The sequence below is a fragment of the Hippocampus zosterae genome, chromosome 3, assembly GCF_025434085.1.
Source record: "Hippocampus zosterae strain Florida chromosome 3, ASM2543408v3, whole genome shotgun sequence".
Taxonomy (NCBI): domain Eukaryota; kingdom Metazoa; phylum Chordata; class Actinopteri; order Syngnathiformes; family Syngnathidae; genus Hippocampus; species Hippocampus zosterae.
Genome location: NC_067453.1, coordinates 22,917,838 through 22,933,165, shown reverse-complemented (window position 1 = coordinate 22,933,165; position 15,328 = coordinate 22,917,838).

Genomic DNA, 15,328 nt, shown 5'->3' with positions numbered 1-15,328 from the left:
AAAACATATGCTCTCTTTCACCCACGTGATATATGCACCGTGCATGTACTGTGTACGTTTTATTTCATGTCTCCGGAGGTTCGTGCCAGTGTTTCTCCTTGGAGTTTCATTTGAGGAATGCAAATGTGCCTTGGGCCCAGACACTCTGTGATTTATCTGCTCATTTATCTTTGCGCACATCTGCCCGTGCCCTTGTGTCTGCCTGTTGCTCATTCCTCCCCTTCTTTCAGCCAGTGTGTCTCCCAAAGGACCTCGGACCCCCGGCAACACCCTACCTCACAAGTCCCTCACTTTACCCCCCGTGTTTTGCGTACGTGCATGTGTTTCTGCAAAGAGCATGAGGCGTTCACGCAACAATGTTGTTGGTGGAAAAAGAAAAAGGAGTACCGTAAACCCACTCCACCCGCAGAGATAGGGATCGACCGAATAGAGGAAAACGTAAACGGTAAAACAATATATACAATATATACCACGAACGTTAGCATCATTTCACACTAATTTTCTGAGAATACCCTTCAAAATAAACATCTCACCATTTATTTTTTCATATCAACAAAATGCTTTACATTCATGCGATAAAAAGCCCATCCTTCACTTGTGAACTTTTAGTAGCCACTCTGCAAAGCAAAAACATATATCCAGCAAAGCTAACAAATTGGGCTAAACTCGGCTCCTCCCCGACAAAGACTTTAGAGATGAATCACTTCAATGTACTTTTTTTTTTTTCAGGAAGTAACCACATGGAAGTAGAAGATGATCAGTGCCAAAATATTTTGTGGCCACATTTACCACATTGGACATACAATTGTCAGGTTCATCTTCAGTTTCTTCTTAACCCTTTCATGCATCGATAACTATAACCTGTAACCTGATAAAATGTCCACTGTAGTAGTCACTGTCCATGAAAGGGTTAATTCAACACATAAACACCCGTTGTTGTTTACAAATAGAATTTACAGTAGGCTACGCATTTTCAAAGGCTATTTGTGAACAAAGTGTTTTCTTTTTTTTTTGTTCTTCACTTCCCGAAAAGTAGGTGGCAACTTGAAATGTGGGTGACAAGCATTTGAGAACACAAGTTTACACAAACACAGCACTGCAAGGCCACATTGAAGCTTTGCGTGTTTACACGTGTCACTACTGTGACGTAAACGTCCCCCGCCGCCCCCTCCACCCCCCCGCACTCATTCCAAACGACCTCGGCCCTGCGTCCTCCACCTTTGCGCCCCCTTTCTCTCCAGACGTGGCCCACATTTGTGCCTGCATGGATCCCACGCAGGTCTTGTCTTGTCAGTCCTGCCGCGGGAAGCCCGCTGTGTGTGAGGTCAGCTGTTATTTATCACAGCCTCGCCGTCGTAATTGACTCTCCTTGTCTTTTTGGAGGACACGGGCAGATATAAGTGTGTCAGGACACCTCCGCGCTGTATATCAGCCTCCTCATCCAGGGAGGGGAGCATGCTGAGTTATCATTGTGCGCCATAGCTGTGCCGCGCACTAAATGAGAGGCGGGACGGTGAATTGAACAGGGGTTGCACTCATTCTCTCATGTTATTCTTACCTTCGTCTTATAAATGGGCACCAATGTCTTAGGCAATGTTCAACCTGTTTGACTCGCCTCCTTTCTTGTCATAGGTAAAACAATGTGAAAATGATTCCGCTCATGTTGTTGGTTTATGAAGTGGAATTAATGTCACAGATTGCTCTCTGAAAAAAGACCGTATTTTCCGCATTATAAGGCGCACTTATAGGATAAGGCGCACTTTCAATGAATGGCCAATTTTAAATTTACATTTTTTCATGTATAGTGTGCACCACATTATAAGCCACATAGAATAGAAGGTACAGTAGTGGCTGCGGTTGTGTTATGCATGATGCACTAGATGGAGCTTCGCTAAATGGAATACGATACAATACAGCTTTCTCTATTTTGAACTTTCACAACCACTTCAGCTGTCATAAAGTGCTTTACAGAACATTAAAAATATTACTTCCAAAAAAATCTGAATATTGATACATATATAAGGTGCATCGGATTATAAGGCACACTGTTGGCTTTTGAGAAAATTGATGCTTTTAGGTGTGCCTCATAGTGCGGAAAATACGCTACTTGCTTGAGGAGTCGGAAAAGTCTCTATATATAGCGACTAAATGGCAAAGTTGGCAGTGCGCTTCTGTAAACTAGCTCCTCTCTGGTTGCAGCTGTTTTGTTGGTGTCAGTAGTGTATGTTTAAGAACGCGCTTTGAACTACAGTATGTAAGAAAAATCCATTAATGGAAATTGTGGATCAGTATTAGTTAAAACTCATTTTTATTTCATAAAATCATTGTAGTATTGTTAGGTTTTTTTAACTCATCCACAAGTTCATATAAATCAAATGTTGCCCTTGAGCAGAAAAGTTTGGTCACCGCTAGTGTGGCATACATATAATTTACGTCATTTAAAACAACAACAACTGTGGGTGTCTTTCTTCCTCAAATCAAATCAGGGATGACCTCATCTGGTCTAAAGTTGTCATTTCTGATTTCAGAGGTGGTGTGCTGTTTTTTTGTTTGTTTTTGTTTTTTTGGGTGGCGGGGGGGTTGGGCAGGTCATCAGGCAACAAACACGTATTAATGGTTACCTGCTCGACAATCAGATAACGGGTTGTGCTAATGATTAAGCCAAGGTTGGCCGCGGGTTAGAGGCCAGGCTATGTGTGCACAAACTGCGTGTTTGCATGAAAGCTGCTGCTGCTCAAAAGGCTTAAAACATAATTGCTGCCATCTTTGACCTGTGACCTGTCAACGCCACATGACAGGTGCATTTCAGTCACTGAGGGTACAGTAGAAAAATTCTATTCACATCACAGGTTCAAATCAAAAAGTGAAAGTCACATCCATGTCATACTGTGTAGAAAAAAAAGATAGTTTTCATCCAGTCCCTCATCCACATACAGTACCAGAAATTACAGGGATCCAAAAACAATAAAGGGGCTGCAAAAACAAAAAGGTCTCGACTGGTTAGCACTGCAACCTCACCAAGCAGATTTACAGGGTTTGATTCCGGCTCTGGCCTTCCTGTGTGGACATTGCATGTTCTCAGAATCCCAAAAGCAGGTAAAGACAGTAAACTGCTGACTGAGTGGAGGGTGGACGAAAGAAAAAAAAAAGAATACACCGAAGCCGACTTGAGTTCACAAGGTCATTTTCAGCTCAGGGGATTAAGTAAACTAAACAAAAAAAAAAAACATGACACAAGCTGCAACTTATCAGACTTTCTTGTGTGCCAGAACCTTTTTTTTCTTTTTTTATCTCCCTGTGGTGTATGTGAGCCCTCCAAAGAGAGGCCTCGCAGTCCTCTCGCACGCTGCAAAAAGAACGTCCACTATGCTAAGAATTCACCTTTCTGTCCACATTGATGGACACTGTGTGCATATTGCTCCGTTTTTACATTTACTAAACCAGTCGTCGTAGATTATTCCTCCGAGAGGGCAGCCAGTGGCGTGCTTATCCAGTGTGGACATTATATACAGGAAATAGCAGCGCAAATCACATATCTGAACATGAATGCATGTATGGGGACTGCCCGCCACTCACAAGTTCGCACGCAGTTGACGTTCAGGGCCACGCTCTTCAGCACCAAAACTGGTTTTCTGCCCCAACAGTAAACTGGACATTTGAGAGGAGTTTCATTTGTGTGGACAGCATATGGTTCACCTGTGCAACAATCACGCTGATTGGCATCTTTTTATGCCACTCGCGGGAGTTGGATGAATTGGTTTGGCAAAGGAAAAGTGCTCTGGAACAGATCTAGTCAGCTTTGTGAACTGTATTTAAAATCTCGAATGCCAGTACGGTTGTAAATACGACGATCCTGTGACACATAGAAGGTGTTTTTGTCCAAAATGTATTGGTAGGATGAGAAAATAATCATGAGTAGTAAGCCGCACAACTAAGTACATACAGAGGTACAGTATGACCCAAGATCTTGAGCCATATATTAGATTTTAGCCAGGTTAATGGTGAAGTTGACACCTCCTGCGACGGATTCTTGTGTTTTTTGGCTCTCAGTTTAAAGCCGAATCATGACGTGCTTTCGTCGAGTTCTGAATCCAAGACTCCCATAAATGTGCGGCTGTAATTTGTCACGTTTCAGTTGATGTACTACATTTTTCTTTTTATTTACAGTTGAAAATGTTCAAGGGCGGCCCGGTAGTCCAGTGGTAAGCACGTCGGCTTCACAGTGCAGAGGTTCGATTCCAGCTCCGGCCTCCCTGTGTGGAGTTTGCATGTTCTCCCCGGGCCTGCGTGGGTTTTCTCCGGGTGCTCCGGTTTCCTCCCACATTCCAAAAATATGCATGGCAGGCTGATTGAACACTCTAAATTGTCCCTAGGTGTGAGTGTGAGTGCGAATGGTTGTTCGTTTCTGTGTGCCCTGCGATTGGCTGGCAACCGATTCAGGGTGTCCCCCGCCTACTGCCCGGAGACGGCTGGGATGGGCTCCTGCACCCCCCGCGACCCTAGTGAGGATCAAGCGGTACGGAAGATGAATGAATGAAAATGTTCAATGACTATTTGATTTTAATTTTAACTTAAATTTGTCAAAACACTTCCAAGGAATAAGAACTTCAGCACACCTCGCCCCCTCTTTTTCTCGCCTCAGTGACATTAGCCTGGTTTGAGGGCTTTGTCCAATCTCTTCCTGTGTTTCCGCAGTGTCGTGCCGTTTATCTTTTAGCTTTGACATGGCCGAATGTCAGTCTAGTATGGCCATCACTCGAAAATATTCAAACTCTGTCGCGGGCGGAATTATGTAAATTAGACCCACTGTGGCATCGCAATCCGGCTTTTGATTGTCAACCAAAAATGTTGCTTGAATTGTTGCAATTTCTGATCACGATAGTTGGAGCACGGAACAAATCCTTTATGTCGCCTTTATTTATTTTCAATGGATTGTTCTTTTGTCAGAGAGGAAAGTCAGGAGGTTATCGGTTCATTCAACTTTTTTTTTTTTTTTTTTTAACATTCCAAAAACTAAATCAATACTAATAACGTCAGGCCGAAATGACACACTCGAGTATCAGCGCAAGAAAAATAAACTTGGATGTTGTAAAAGGGAGGGGAAGTCGAGAAAAGGAAGGTCATCTGGTTTCCATTAAGAAGATAAACTGGTTCACTCTGAGCCTTTTTACTGGCTGCTTTTGTTACTGGCGGCCGGCCACGGGCGCTCGCTCCATCATCATCCTGTTGACACAACATTAAAGGCCCTCAAACAGCCGCAACGGGGCTTCCTTAATCAAAAACTAATTGGAACAGATATTGAGGAGCGCTTACACTCAGCTGGTATCACGGCGCCGAGGTTGGAGACGCCGTTAAACACACTCGACATGGCATGACAAGCCGCCGCACGTGTGAAATACAACAGTTTAGCTGAAAAGTCGCAGATATGGCGATACTAGAAAGGCGCGTCTGTCAGGTTGGATTATGTAAGACACAAAACAACGGAGCTGCACAAATCCGACACAGAGAGTCGGAAAACTAGCAACTTAGCGGGATTTTTTTTTCCAGGTCCTCCTTTCTCTAAAGCGCCGACAAATGTCATTGGTTGATCTGAGCTGGGTCCACTCACGCTGATAATTAGGCTAAATTTGAGCATTTTTACCCTCTTCAGATCAAAGTAAGCCAAAGCCATGTTATCGGATGTCTGTAAAAGATTACGAAGAGTGATTATTTTGTAGTGTGGGATATGTTAAGAGAGATTTGTTTCCCTGCTCGGATTACTCCAAAAAATGGTCTTGGCTGATCATCATGAATGTTAAACCCGTTCAGTTGTAACGAGTCAAATTTTAAAGTGTGTGTGTGTTTGTCTGACTAAGTGGGTACGAACATACCGTCTAGATTTGAGCAAGTTCCCTCCTGTGCGATCAAAGTCAGCAATGGCCTCATTTATAGATGTCTCGAAAGATCATCCGAAACGATTATCCTGTGATACGGGTGTGTTAACGATTTTTCCTCCTTGATCTGTTCCAAAAACGGTTGGGGCCGACAATTTTTTACATTTGGTCAACGGGAACAGTAGCAAATTGATCAGTGTACACAATTACTTTTTTTTTTAATGTGTGAACCGATTTTTTAAAATTTGAGAGACCCCACACAATAAATCCGGTTCCAACGCTTCCAATGTGTTGTACTCGACATGTTCTAGCGATGTTTCTCATCGTGCTTTTTTCAAGCAGGCCAGGGAGGAAAATATCACTCATAATACATCCCGCACCGCAGTTTAAATCGATCAGGAAAATCTCTCAGAAATGCACTTTTTTTTTTTATTCAGCCCCAGTGCCAGTTTAGTACTGCGGCTTCGTCAGAGATGGCCCCCAAGTCCCTTTACGCTATTTTGCCGGTCTGTCCTCCGTCCGTGAGCTGGGTACCCTTTTGTGATCGTCCCTCTATCCTTATATCTATCTTAACCATCCTCCGTCATCGTCCGTTTAAAGCGCCCAGTTCGTCCCTCCTCCTCGGGAAAAAAATAAATAAATAAAGCATCTGGGAGGGACGCTAACGGCAAAGTCAGAACCGAGCCCAGCCTTCTGGGGGCGGGGGGTGGGGGGGGACATGAAATGTGCGGGAGAGAGTTGGTGATCATTACCCTACAGACAGCACTTTGTTGCATAAGCCCAATAAAACTCTTCATCGTTGATTAATTGAAGCTCTGCTTGGCTGCCCGGCCGTGGTTTGAGGCTTAGCGAGTTTTTTTTTTCTTGCGATGAGTCTCCCACGGCAAAATCTGTTGACTTTGACAGAAAAACCGTCTCCATTATACGCCTGTGCAATGTAATTGTGTGGAAAATGCAAGCACCCCGCACCGAGCATCGCCACCCCCCACTGCACTCCCCCACTCCCGCGGAGAACAAATGGGCCTTTTCTGTGGGAATTGAGGCTAAACGCTGTTTCACTTAGAGAGCAAAGTGATTGTCCGTCTTCATAAGGGCGCTCTCCATCAAAGAGCAATGAATCCCATCCCCGTCCCCGCGTGCCTTTGATTAAACGCAGCCAATGGATACCCCCATTATTAAGGCCTCACGTCAAGCCTTGCACCTGTAACGAACCGCTTCTCAGGCTCTTGTAATGGAGACGCCCCGCACATCTGGTCGAGGGAGCGGCGGGTGACTCCTGGCTGAGAGCGACACACCTTTTGCTTTGATTCGAATCAACTGAGGCATTTCCTATCGGTGAGGTCAGAAAGTTTACCTGCCGAGGGACATCGGCGGTGCTTTGAACCATAGCCCCGTCTAATGAGTGCGAGACGCCGTGTTCAAGTGCTGCTCCTATGAAATCGTAGCTCCCAAAATAAGTCTGCAAAAATCTTATGAAAGACAAATGCGTTTGTGCAGTATATCTTACCTGGAAAGACGGTCGCCATTGTGAAGCGACGACAAAGAAACACTTGACAAAGCCAAAAGCTAAGCAGAGCTGCAGCGTTGGAAGCACAGATTAGCCTTAGCACGCAGCATTATCGTCATTAGCGTCTGCTTCGTGGAACTGTACTTGATTGTTTGGTGACATTGCTGAGGTGGTGGGAGGTGGGTTGTTTTCATCCGGGTGTGTCGGTGACATTAATCAACAAGCGTTGTGACACTTGAACAAGTGGAAGCTGCGATGAAGTGCTGCTTGCATAAGTGAAAATACAAGCCATGCTTTCTTGTTCAGATTTGGGGGGGGGGGGGTTGAGGAGTAGACATTCTTTAGGCTCGTCCACCGTCATCTCGGTAACAAAAGATGTTCTCCCACGATATCAGGTGGCTCACTTGGAGCAGACTGGACTGCCCCCTCAAAACTGGCTGATGTTAGCAGGCCTCTAAAAAGAAGATGAAAAGCGCGCCGTAACTCTTGATGCTTTGGATTTATTTAAAAAAAAACACAGACACCAACATTTTATTACGAGACCTTGAATCTGACACATTGTAAAAATAAATAATCAAGTGCATAAGTCTCTTTTTAATGGTTTCAATGGTTAAGAAAAAAAATCTGTGCAGATGTATGCAATTCATTCTTGTAAAATGTGCTCGCCAATGCCGATGACATCATCATTTGATGAAGAAATAAAGCACTTATGTGAGTTTTGCGCTCCGGCCAAGACCACTCACACAGCGTCGGTCATCGTTCGCTTTGTTTTCAGCAGGTTTTCCATCATCAGACCTAAAGTTGTTCAATCGGACAAAACCCGAGTGTGGCATATCGTCGGACAAAAGTCAAACGTTCCTTCAAAATTATGCTTTCTCCTGTCTGCTCTGTTGCACTGCACTTAAACAGATGGGAAGTGAACCACGCTAAGAGTTCACCCGAGACCGCCTCTCCTGCAAGCGGTCTCGGTCCGCTCGTTTGGTGTGCGTAGGGTTCAGATTGATAAGGTTCACGCTCGAGCAAACAAACTCAAGCAACGGAACAACCCAAAGTCTCCAAAGAATGTGACAAATATTCAATGGATGCCGATGAAGATTCCAAGTCGAGTTCCGACGCCGCACTTTCTCCGCGACGGCACTTTGTGTACACACGCGGCTCTTCCTTTGTCCGCAGTGAATGGCTAATGTCATTATCTTGTCTGCGAACTGCAAAGGCCTCTTTTGCTGTTATTAGATTTGCAGCCACCTAGACTGATCTCATTGCTCTGGCACGGTGACAAAAGCAAAGAGAGCATCAACGACCACATTCTGTAAGTGGTATCGATGTACCAGCAGCAACCTGACACTTGAGTCCAGTCCGAGAAGAAGGAAAAGCGTCATCGTGTGTCCCCTTGTGCTTCGTATGTCGAAAGAATGTTAGTTTTTCGACATCTTGAACTGAAAACAGGGGGAGCCATGACGGTCGTTGCCTCAGTCCTTTGGCACTTCGATGTCATTTTCAGTTGACAGGAAGAGGCAAAATGGCCACCTCTTGAGATGATATCATAATTTAGAATACAGTCAAACCTCGGTTTTCGAGCGTCTCTGTTCTCGACCAAATTTTAACGCACTCGGATTACGACTGAAAATCGGCTTTCGACCAAACGGAGCAAACCCAAATACGCCAGTTGACTCCTCTAGGCTTCCTTACACGAGGAAATGTTCATTGTGAGCAGACATGTTTGTTGTGATTTACGCAAATCTGACTTTTTTGTTGTTGTTGTTGTTATTTCTGCATATTAGCGCTAATAAAATAGTTTTGGATTTCAAACAAACCCCTTTTGGAACAGCCTTAGAAGAGGTTATGGTCGAAAATCGAAGTATTTCTTCTTCAAAATAGGCGGCATTTGTGGTCGACTGGTTAGCACGGCCGCCTGCGTGGGTTTTCTCCGGGTATTCGGGTTTCCTCCCACATTCCAAAAACATGCATAGCACGCTGATGGAACACTCGAAAATGTCCCTAAGTGCGATTGTGAGCGCAAATGGTTATTTGTCTCTGTGTGTGCTCAGTGATTGGCTGGCAACCAGTTTGGGGTGTACCTCACCTGCTGCCTAGCAGCTCCAGCACGCTCCCGACCCTCATGAGGAAAAACGAATTAGAACACGGATGGATGCATTTACCAAAGAGCACCCCCCACACCCGGTTTCTCTGCCCCTTACTGTCACCAAAGCCTGTTGGCTAAGCTCGATCGATCATTTTCAAGGAACTATCAGACTGTTTGTTGACGTGTCTGATTGTAACCGGAGATTTTGGTGATGAAGTGCTGTCTCCACAAGTGAAAATGTAATGCACGTGTTACTGGTTTTTATTCATTTTTCTATTGTTTGTTTGTTTCAATAATTTATTTATATTATTTAAATTTAAATGTATATTATTTATATATACAGTATCTATATATATACTTTTGGGGGGGGGGCAGATGAACTGCGATGACAGCGCATGAGGCAAAACGGACACAATATTTAAAACCCGAATCATTCTGGAAGCTTTTTTTGTTCAATGTAATCCATTACTATGGCGTAAACTTCATACAGAGGAATTATGTCGCCTTGCTCTTCACAAATACTCCATTGTATCAAACGCCGTTCCATTATATGATACGTTGAGGTACTCCATCAACACACTTTATCATAAGTAATTAAAAAATAAATTTTTACGCCACCTTCCATTTGAGTTCATAATCAATCCGGAGGTAGCGTCGCACAAGAAAAGCCTGTTTTCAGATTTTTACCATAAAACCGCATCATTTGACATTCTTTCATGGCCACCTATGAATGGCGGTCTCAAAGACCGTCCAACACAAACAAATTTCAAGAGGAGACTGCAAGTACTCGAGGGCATAGAATTTTTCCCTCGGTCTGCAAGGCACTCCAATCAAGAAGGCCAACATACTGTGAGGCTTAATTGACGGCCGTCTTTATGATAGCAAAGGAAGGTCGCGTGAGTTGGGAACGCTTTCCTAATTCTCCCCTGGAAAACCTTGGACGCTCCCTCCTCGTTCTTTTTTTTTTTTTTTGTCAGCGGCCTTTTTGTACCCGTTGCAAACGTGACCACCTGAGAGCCGGCTCGATTGTTCCGCACGTGATGCCGAGAGTGTAATCGAGCGTTTGATTTCAGATAACATAGAGCAGACAAATAGCTCTCAGACCGGATGTGGGTTCCTTTTGTCCCGAGACACTGAACGTGAGAAAACGCTGCATGTCAGCGGAGGGCTTGACGAGACCAAAGTGACACTCGTGTGGATTATTAAGTCCCTCGTTCCAATTTGTCGTCTTATGTCACGTTTGCGACGGTTGGACTTTAGCTCCTCCTCCTTTTATATTCCACCTCATCGCGTCGTGTTGTCCCACAACGGTTTGGACAAGATTGTAGTTTCTATTTTGGATTTGAAAAGAGGGACGTTTTATGGAAAGGTGACTTTTCAAACACTTGTTTATCGTTAGTTAACATTAGTTAACGTTAGTTATCCTGTGACTTTTAACTCATTCACTCCCAAAGACATTCATTCATTCATTCATTCATCTTCCGAGCCGCTTGATCCTCATTAGGGTCGCGGTCCCAAAGACATATTTATGTCTTTTCACACTCCACACATTCAACCCCAGATGCTTTTTTTTTCAAATTTTCCAAGACTTAGTTTGGCTTGCTTCTTCTTAAAAAAAAAAAAAAAAAGGGTCTCGAATTGGCTGGTCCTGAATGAGTTAATAACCAAGTAAATATTAATCTTCACACCCCCTCCCCCTATCTTGCGTTTTGTGGTCCATCTATAATTACGTTAAATATAGATATAAAAATAGACCCGTGTGCTACTCATGTTGTTCTTGGGGCACCTTTTTCGGGGGGGTTGGGGGGGGGCAAAAATGCACATTAATGAAAATCAAAAGGCATCTGCTTGTCGAATCTTGTCTTGCGTAAAAAATGTTAAATGTAGGAAAATCACTTTGAAAAGGCAGCTAGCAAAACAGAAAAGCGCTTGTTATCGGTTACAGGCCATTATTGAAGCCTTGACTTTTTTTGGTTGTTTGGTTGGTATGTAGGGCCACAGAAAATCCTGAGCTGAGATTCAAACCCAGAACTTCTAACTGCAAGGCAGCCATGCCATCCTTGTGCTCGGACTTGTTTCTAACTTTTCGAGTTGAGAAGTTTGTCTGGGAATTGAATACATCACGCTAAAAAGAACAACGCATGGCAGTAATTTCAATTTCGGAGGGCGGGGGGTCAGGGGGGGGGGGGGGGGTTAAAGATCGTTGCTTTGATGAGCGTCTTTTCTTCAACACTTGCTGTTGTCATTGTGACCGTCATCGTCATTTAGCCGAAAACCAATCATGTGATGTCGTTGACATTTCAAGGATCTTTGTCCATTGATCAGCACCCCCCCCTCAATTGTGGCCAAATCATGTTTAGCTGCAAGCCGGTCCCTGATAGAGATCGGCAGATGATTGGGCGTACGCATTCTTAACATGACTGACCTGTGACATCTGCGGGTCTGGCCGGCAACCCGTCATTAGGCGCACAATGCCGAGCTTTCTTTTACCTCTTATCTTTTGGCGATGACATTGAGAGTTTTCTGCATTAACTCATCAGCGAAAAGACTCGTTGTTAGAGTCATCGCCGTCACGTTGCATCACCGAGTCACCAACAAGCGTGTCGGCGGTTGTGCTGCGGCACGATGACGGAATGACTTCGCTCGCGGCTCGCTTTGAAATCTATTATCTCCCCCAAGCACAGCAATTTGAAATATACGTTGTGCATTGCGTACGTAAGTACATGTTGCATTTTCTTGCATCCTTGTATGCGGTCCTCAGCTTGCGTTTAGCTAGACTGTTGTTTTACATGGTAGGATTGAATTATTGAATTATAAGTAGCTAGGCTGGCTGGCTCACTGGTTGGTAGTTTGGTTGGTTGATGGCTGAGTAGGTGGGAAGGTTGTTTGGTTACTGGGTTGAGTGCTCATTATTACGAGTTGTGTATCTTTCACTGCTCTGCCCGAAGTACTATGGGCCAGATTTACGAAAATCATAGATAGTGGTTGCTGAAATGCACGTTCACCAAGCGTAACAGAGTGCGCACGCTTTTGACTCGGGATGGGAATCGAAAACAAGTTCTGGTGGAGAACTAGTTCCCAGAGTTTGAATTCCTTGGCATAATTTGCCGTTTTTGTAAACGATTCTGTTATCAATTCCAGCCAAGACGAATAACGTCGCAACCTAGCAACGCGGCTAGCAAGCTAGCAAGAAACAAAGTTTGGTGACATTTTACAAGAAAGTATAACAATGGGGTCATTTGTAATACTTACGAGTTACATTGTTTTCATTTCAGGGAGGAAACATGACTAATATGCAAAAACACTTGCACGCACAACATGCGAAAACCTTTAGATGAGGCTTTGGAACCGCTCCGCAGTGTTCAACTCAGCAACAGCGCTAACGTCAGCATGCACTCTCCTGACAATAATCCATTCTGCAATCAAGTTGGCACCCGTTTTTGCACGTGCGAACCTTTCGTAAAGCAGATCTTATTTGTCTCCAAATATTTAATAATAATGGCAACCCAATTATTTAATAGCGCAAAATCTGTATTTACCCTATTAAAAAAAAACAACAACAACGTTGATCCTTCACTAATACATGGTTTTTAAACCCAATTTTTTTTTCTTATCTTACTCAAAACGCTGGTTATGCCTCACATTATGTTGGCAGGATGCCTTAGTTGGTCAGTAGCTTGGATTTCCCACAAATGTCACTGGATGTTTGCCCTCACTACATTACTAGGTCAACGCGCGTTTTCGCGTGCGTGTGTGTGTGTGTGTGTGTGTGTGTGTGTGTGTGTGTGTGTGTGTGTGTGTGCGTGTGCGTGTGCGTGTGCGTGCGCGTGTGTGTGCGCGGGTGTCCATCCACAGTCGAGTGCAAAGTGAATGAGAGTGCTTATGCGTTAATATGTCATTTCCAGCGATCAGTCAGCGCTGCCTTTTCTCTCTTGTTTACGGTCGTGCCACCACAATTACAAGCCAGAGAGGGGCGGTGTAGGAATAAAGTGTCTGTGAAAGATTGATAGCTTTGGTCTTTAGTTCAATTGTAAATTCGAATAGCAGGTCCCCGTGGGATACAAGAGCTCTATTTATGATTAAGAAAAAGCTTCCATTATGGAGTGCCGCTTGGAAAAGTTTGCTCCCTCTTCACAAACAGGCAATTAGCTTGATGGAATGGGCTCTACTTTTTTTTTTTTTCCCGACCCACTTACATGAACCCATATTATGACCATCAGACTGATAGTTTATGGTATTATTTTCATCCTGTTTGAATAAACTTAATCATTTTTTTACCCGGCGCTAAATCACAGGCTATCTTCAGCCGAGTGGGGATCCGAATTTTCTTAACCCAATGATAACATCATATCATATTATCCCCCGGAATAAAAAATTGGTTGCTACCCTTTCGGGAATGTTCGGAAAACACAAATTTCATCGAAATGAGCCGAAATTGATCAAAGTGAAACTGCCCGGGATTAAAAAATGATGGGACCCTTAACTTGATATTGTGTTGCGCATCTTTTTGAGGCCATCGCGACAATCAAACGCTTTTGCTATCGACATGACCGCTGCACTTGTTTGATGGCTGCTTTCTCCAGACGGCATGTTTCAACGCCTTCTGCAGATGCTCAGTAGGATTTAGATCAGGGCTCATAGGAGGTCACTTCAGAATCAACAAGACCATCCTCAAGTTTTGCTCTCAGCCATTCTTGGGATTTTTCAGCGGTGTGTCTTGGGTCTTTTTTTGGGGGGGTGCGGGGGGGAGCCCAATGAAACTGACTGAGACCGGGATTTCGGACACGAGACAGCACATTTCTCTCCAGAATGTCTCGACGGTCTTGCACAGATTGAAGGCATCCCGTGCCTGGTATAGCAAAGCAGCCCCAGAACTCGGCTTGTCCTGATACGTGTTTTTTCACTTTTTGGGGGAGTTTTGGAACAAAGTGAAGAATGGACTGCTTTTGTGGTAGATTTTAGATGCTTGAGAGGCCATATTTAGTTATGTTTACGTGTGTTTGTAACGGGTGTATCTATTTGACTCACTATCAAAAGAGGTTTTGCAAAACGGATTGTTCAGTGTGGAAGCATTTTTTATGAGCTGAAGCTAGATTTTTGTTTCCTTCCATTGATTTCAAACACAAACATTTGCAGTTGACGGCAAAAACAAACAAGTGATGTCGCTGTAGCGTGCCTTTTGTAGAGTAGTTTGTATCGCAATCTTCATATTTTGATCCACTTCGACTTCTGGAAGTGCTTTGAATGATCATTTCAAATCAAAGAAAGTCTCAAAAGGGAAAATTTGCATTGAAATATCATTAGACTTTTACTTACGGACAGATGGGCCAAAAATTGTATTACAGTGTCGCAAATTAATTTCATCATCCTACTTCATCAACCCGTCGTTTAATCCATCCATTCATCCCGCTTTCTATTGCAGACACTTCATTAGGATTGCGGATGAGCTGGAGCCGATCCCAGATGATTTCAAGCGAGAAGCGAGAGACACCCTGAACTGGTCGCCGGCCAATCGCCAGGCAAGTCTAACAACCATCCACACTCACATGTACACTTATTTTTCCCCGCCCCCTGAATTCTACTAAACTGTCATTGATCTGGTTGAGTACCTTACCCCATGCCAAAATGTCAAGAACTCATTTGGAAATAAAGTGACATAAGATGACTTCCTGTCATTCAGTGTCACACGAATAGCTGGCAAACATGTTGGGGAGCTCTCAAGTTTCCGACATGTCATTGGACAAGCATTTGGTTTCTTCCGAGCAAACGTCGCTCCCAGGTACTTGCTGCGCAGCGCATGAAAAAAAATGAGTTTATTTGTCACTTTCGTGTACCATACCTGTCAAGTCATACGGTTTAGCCATT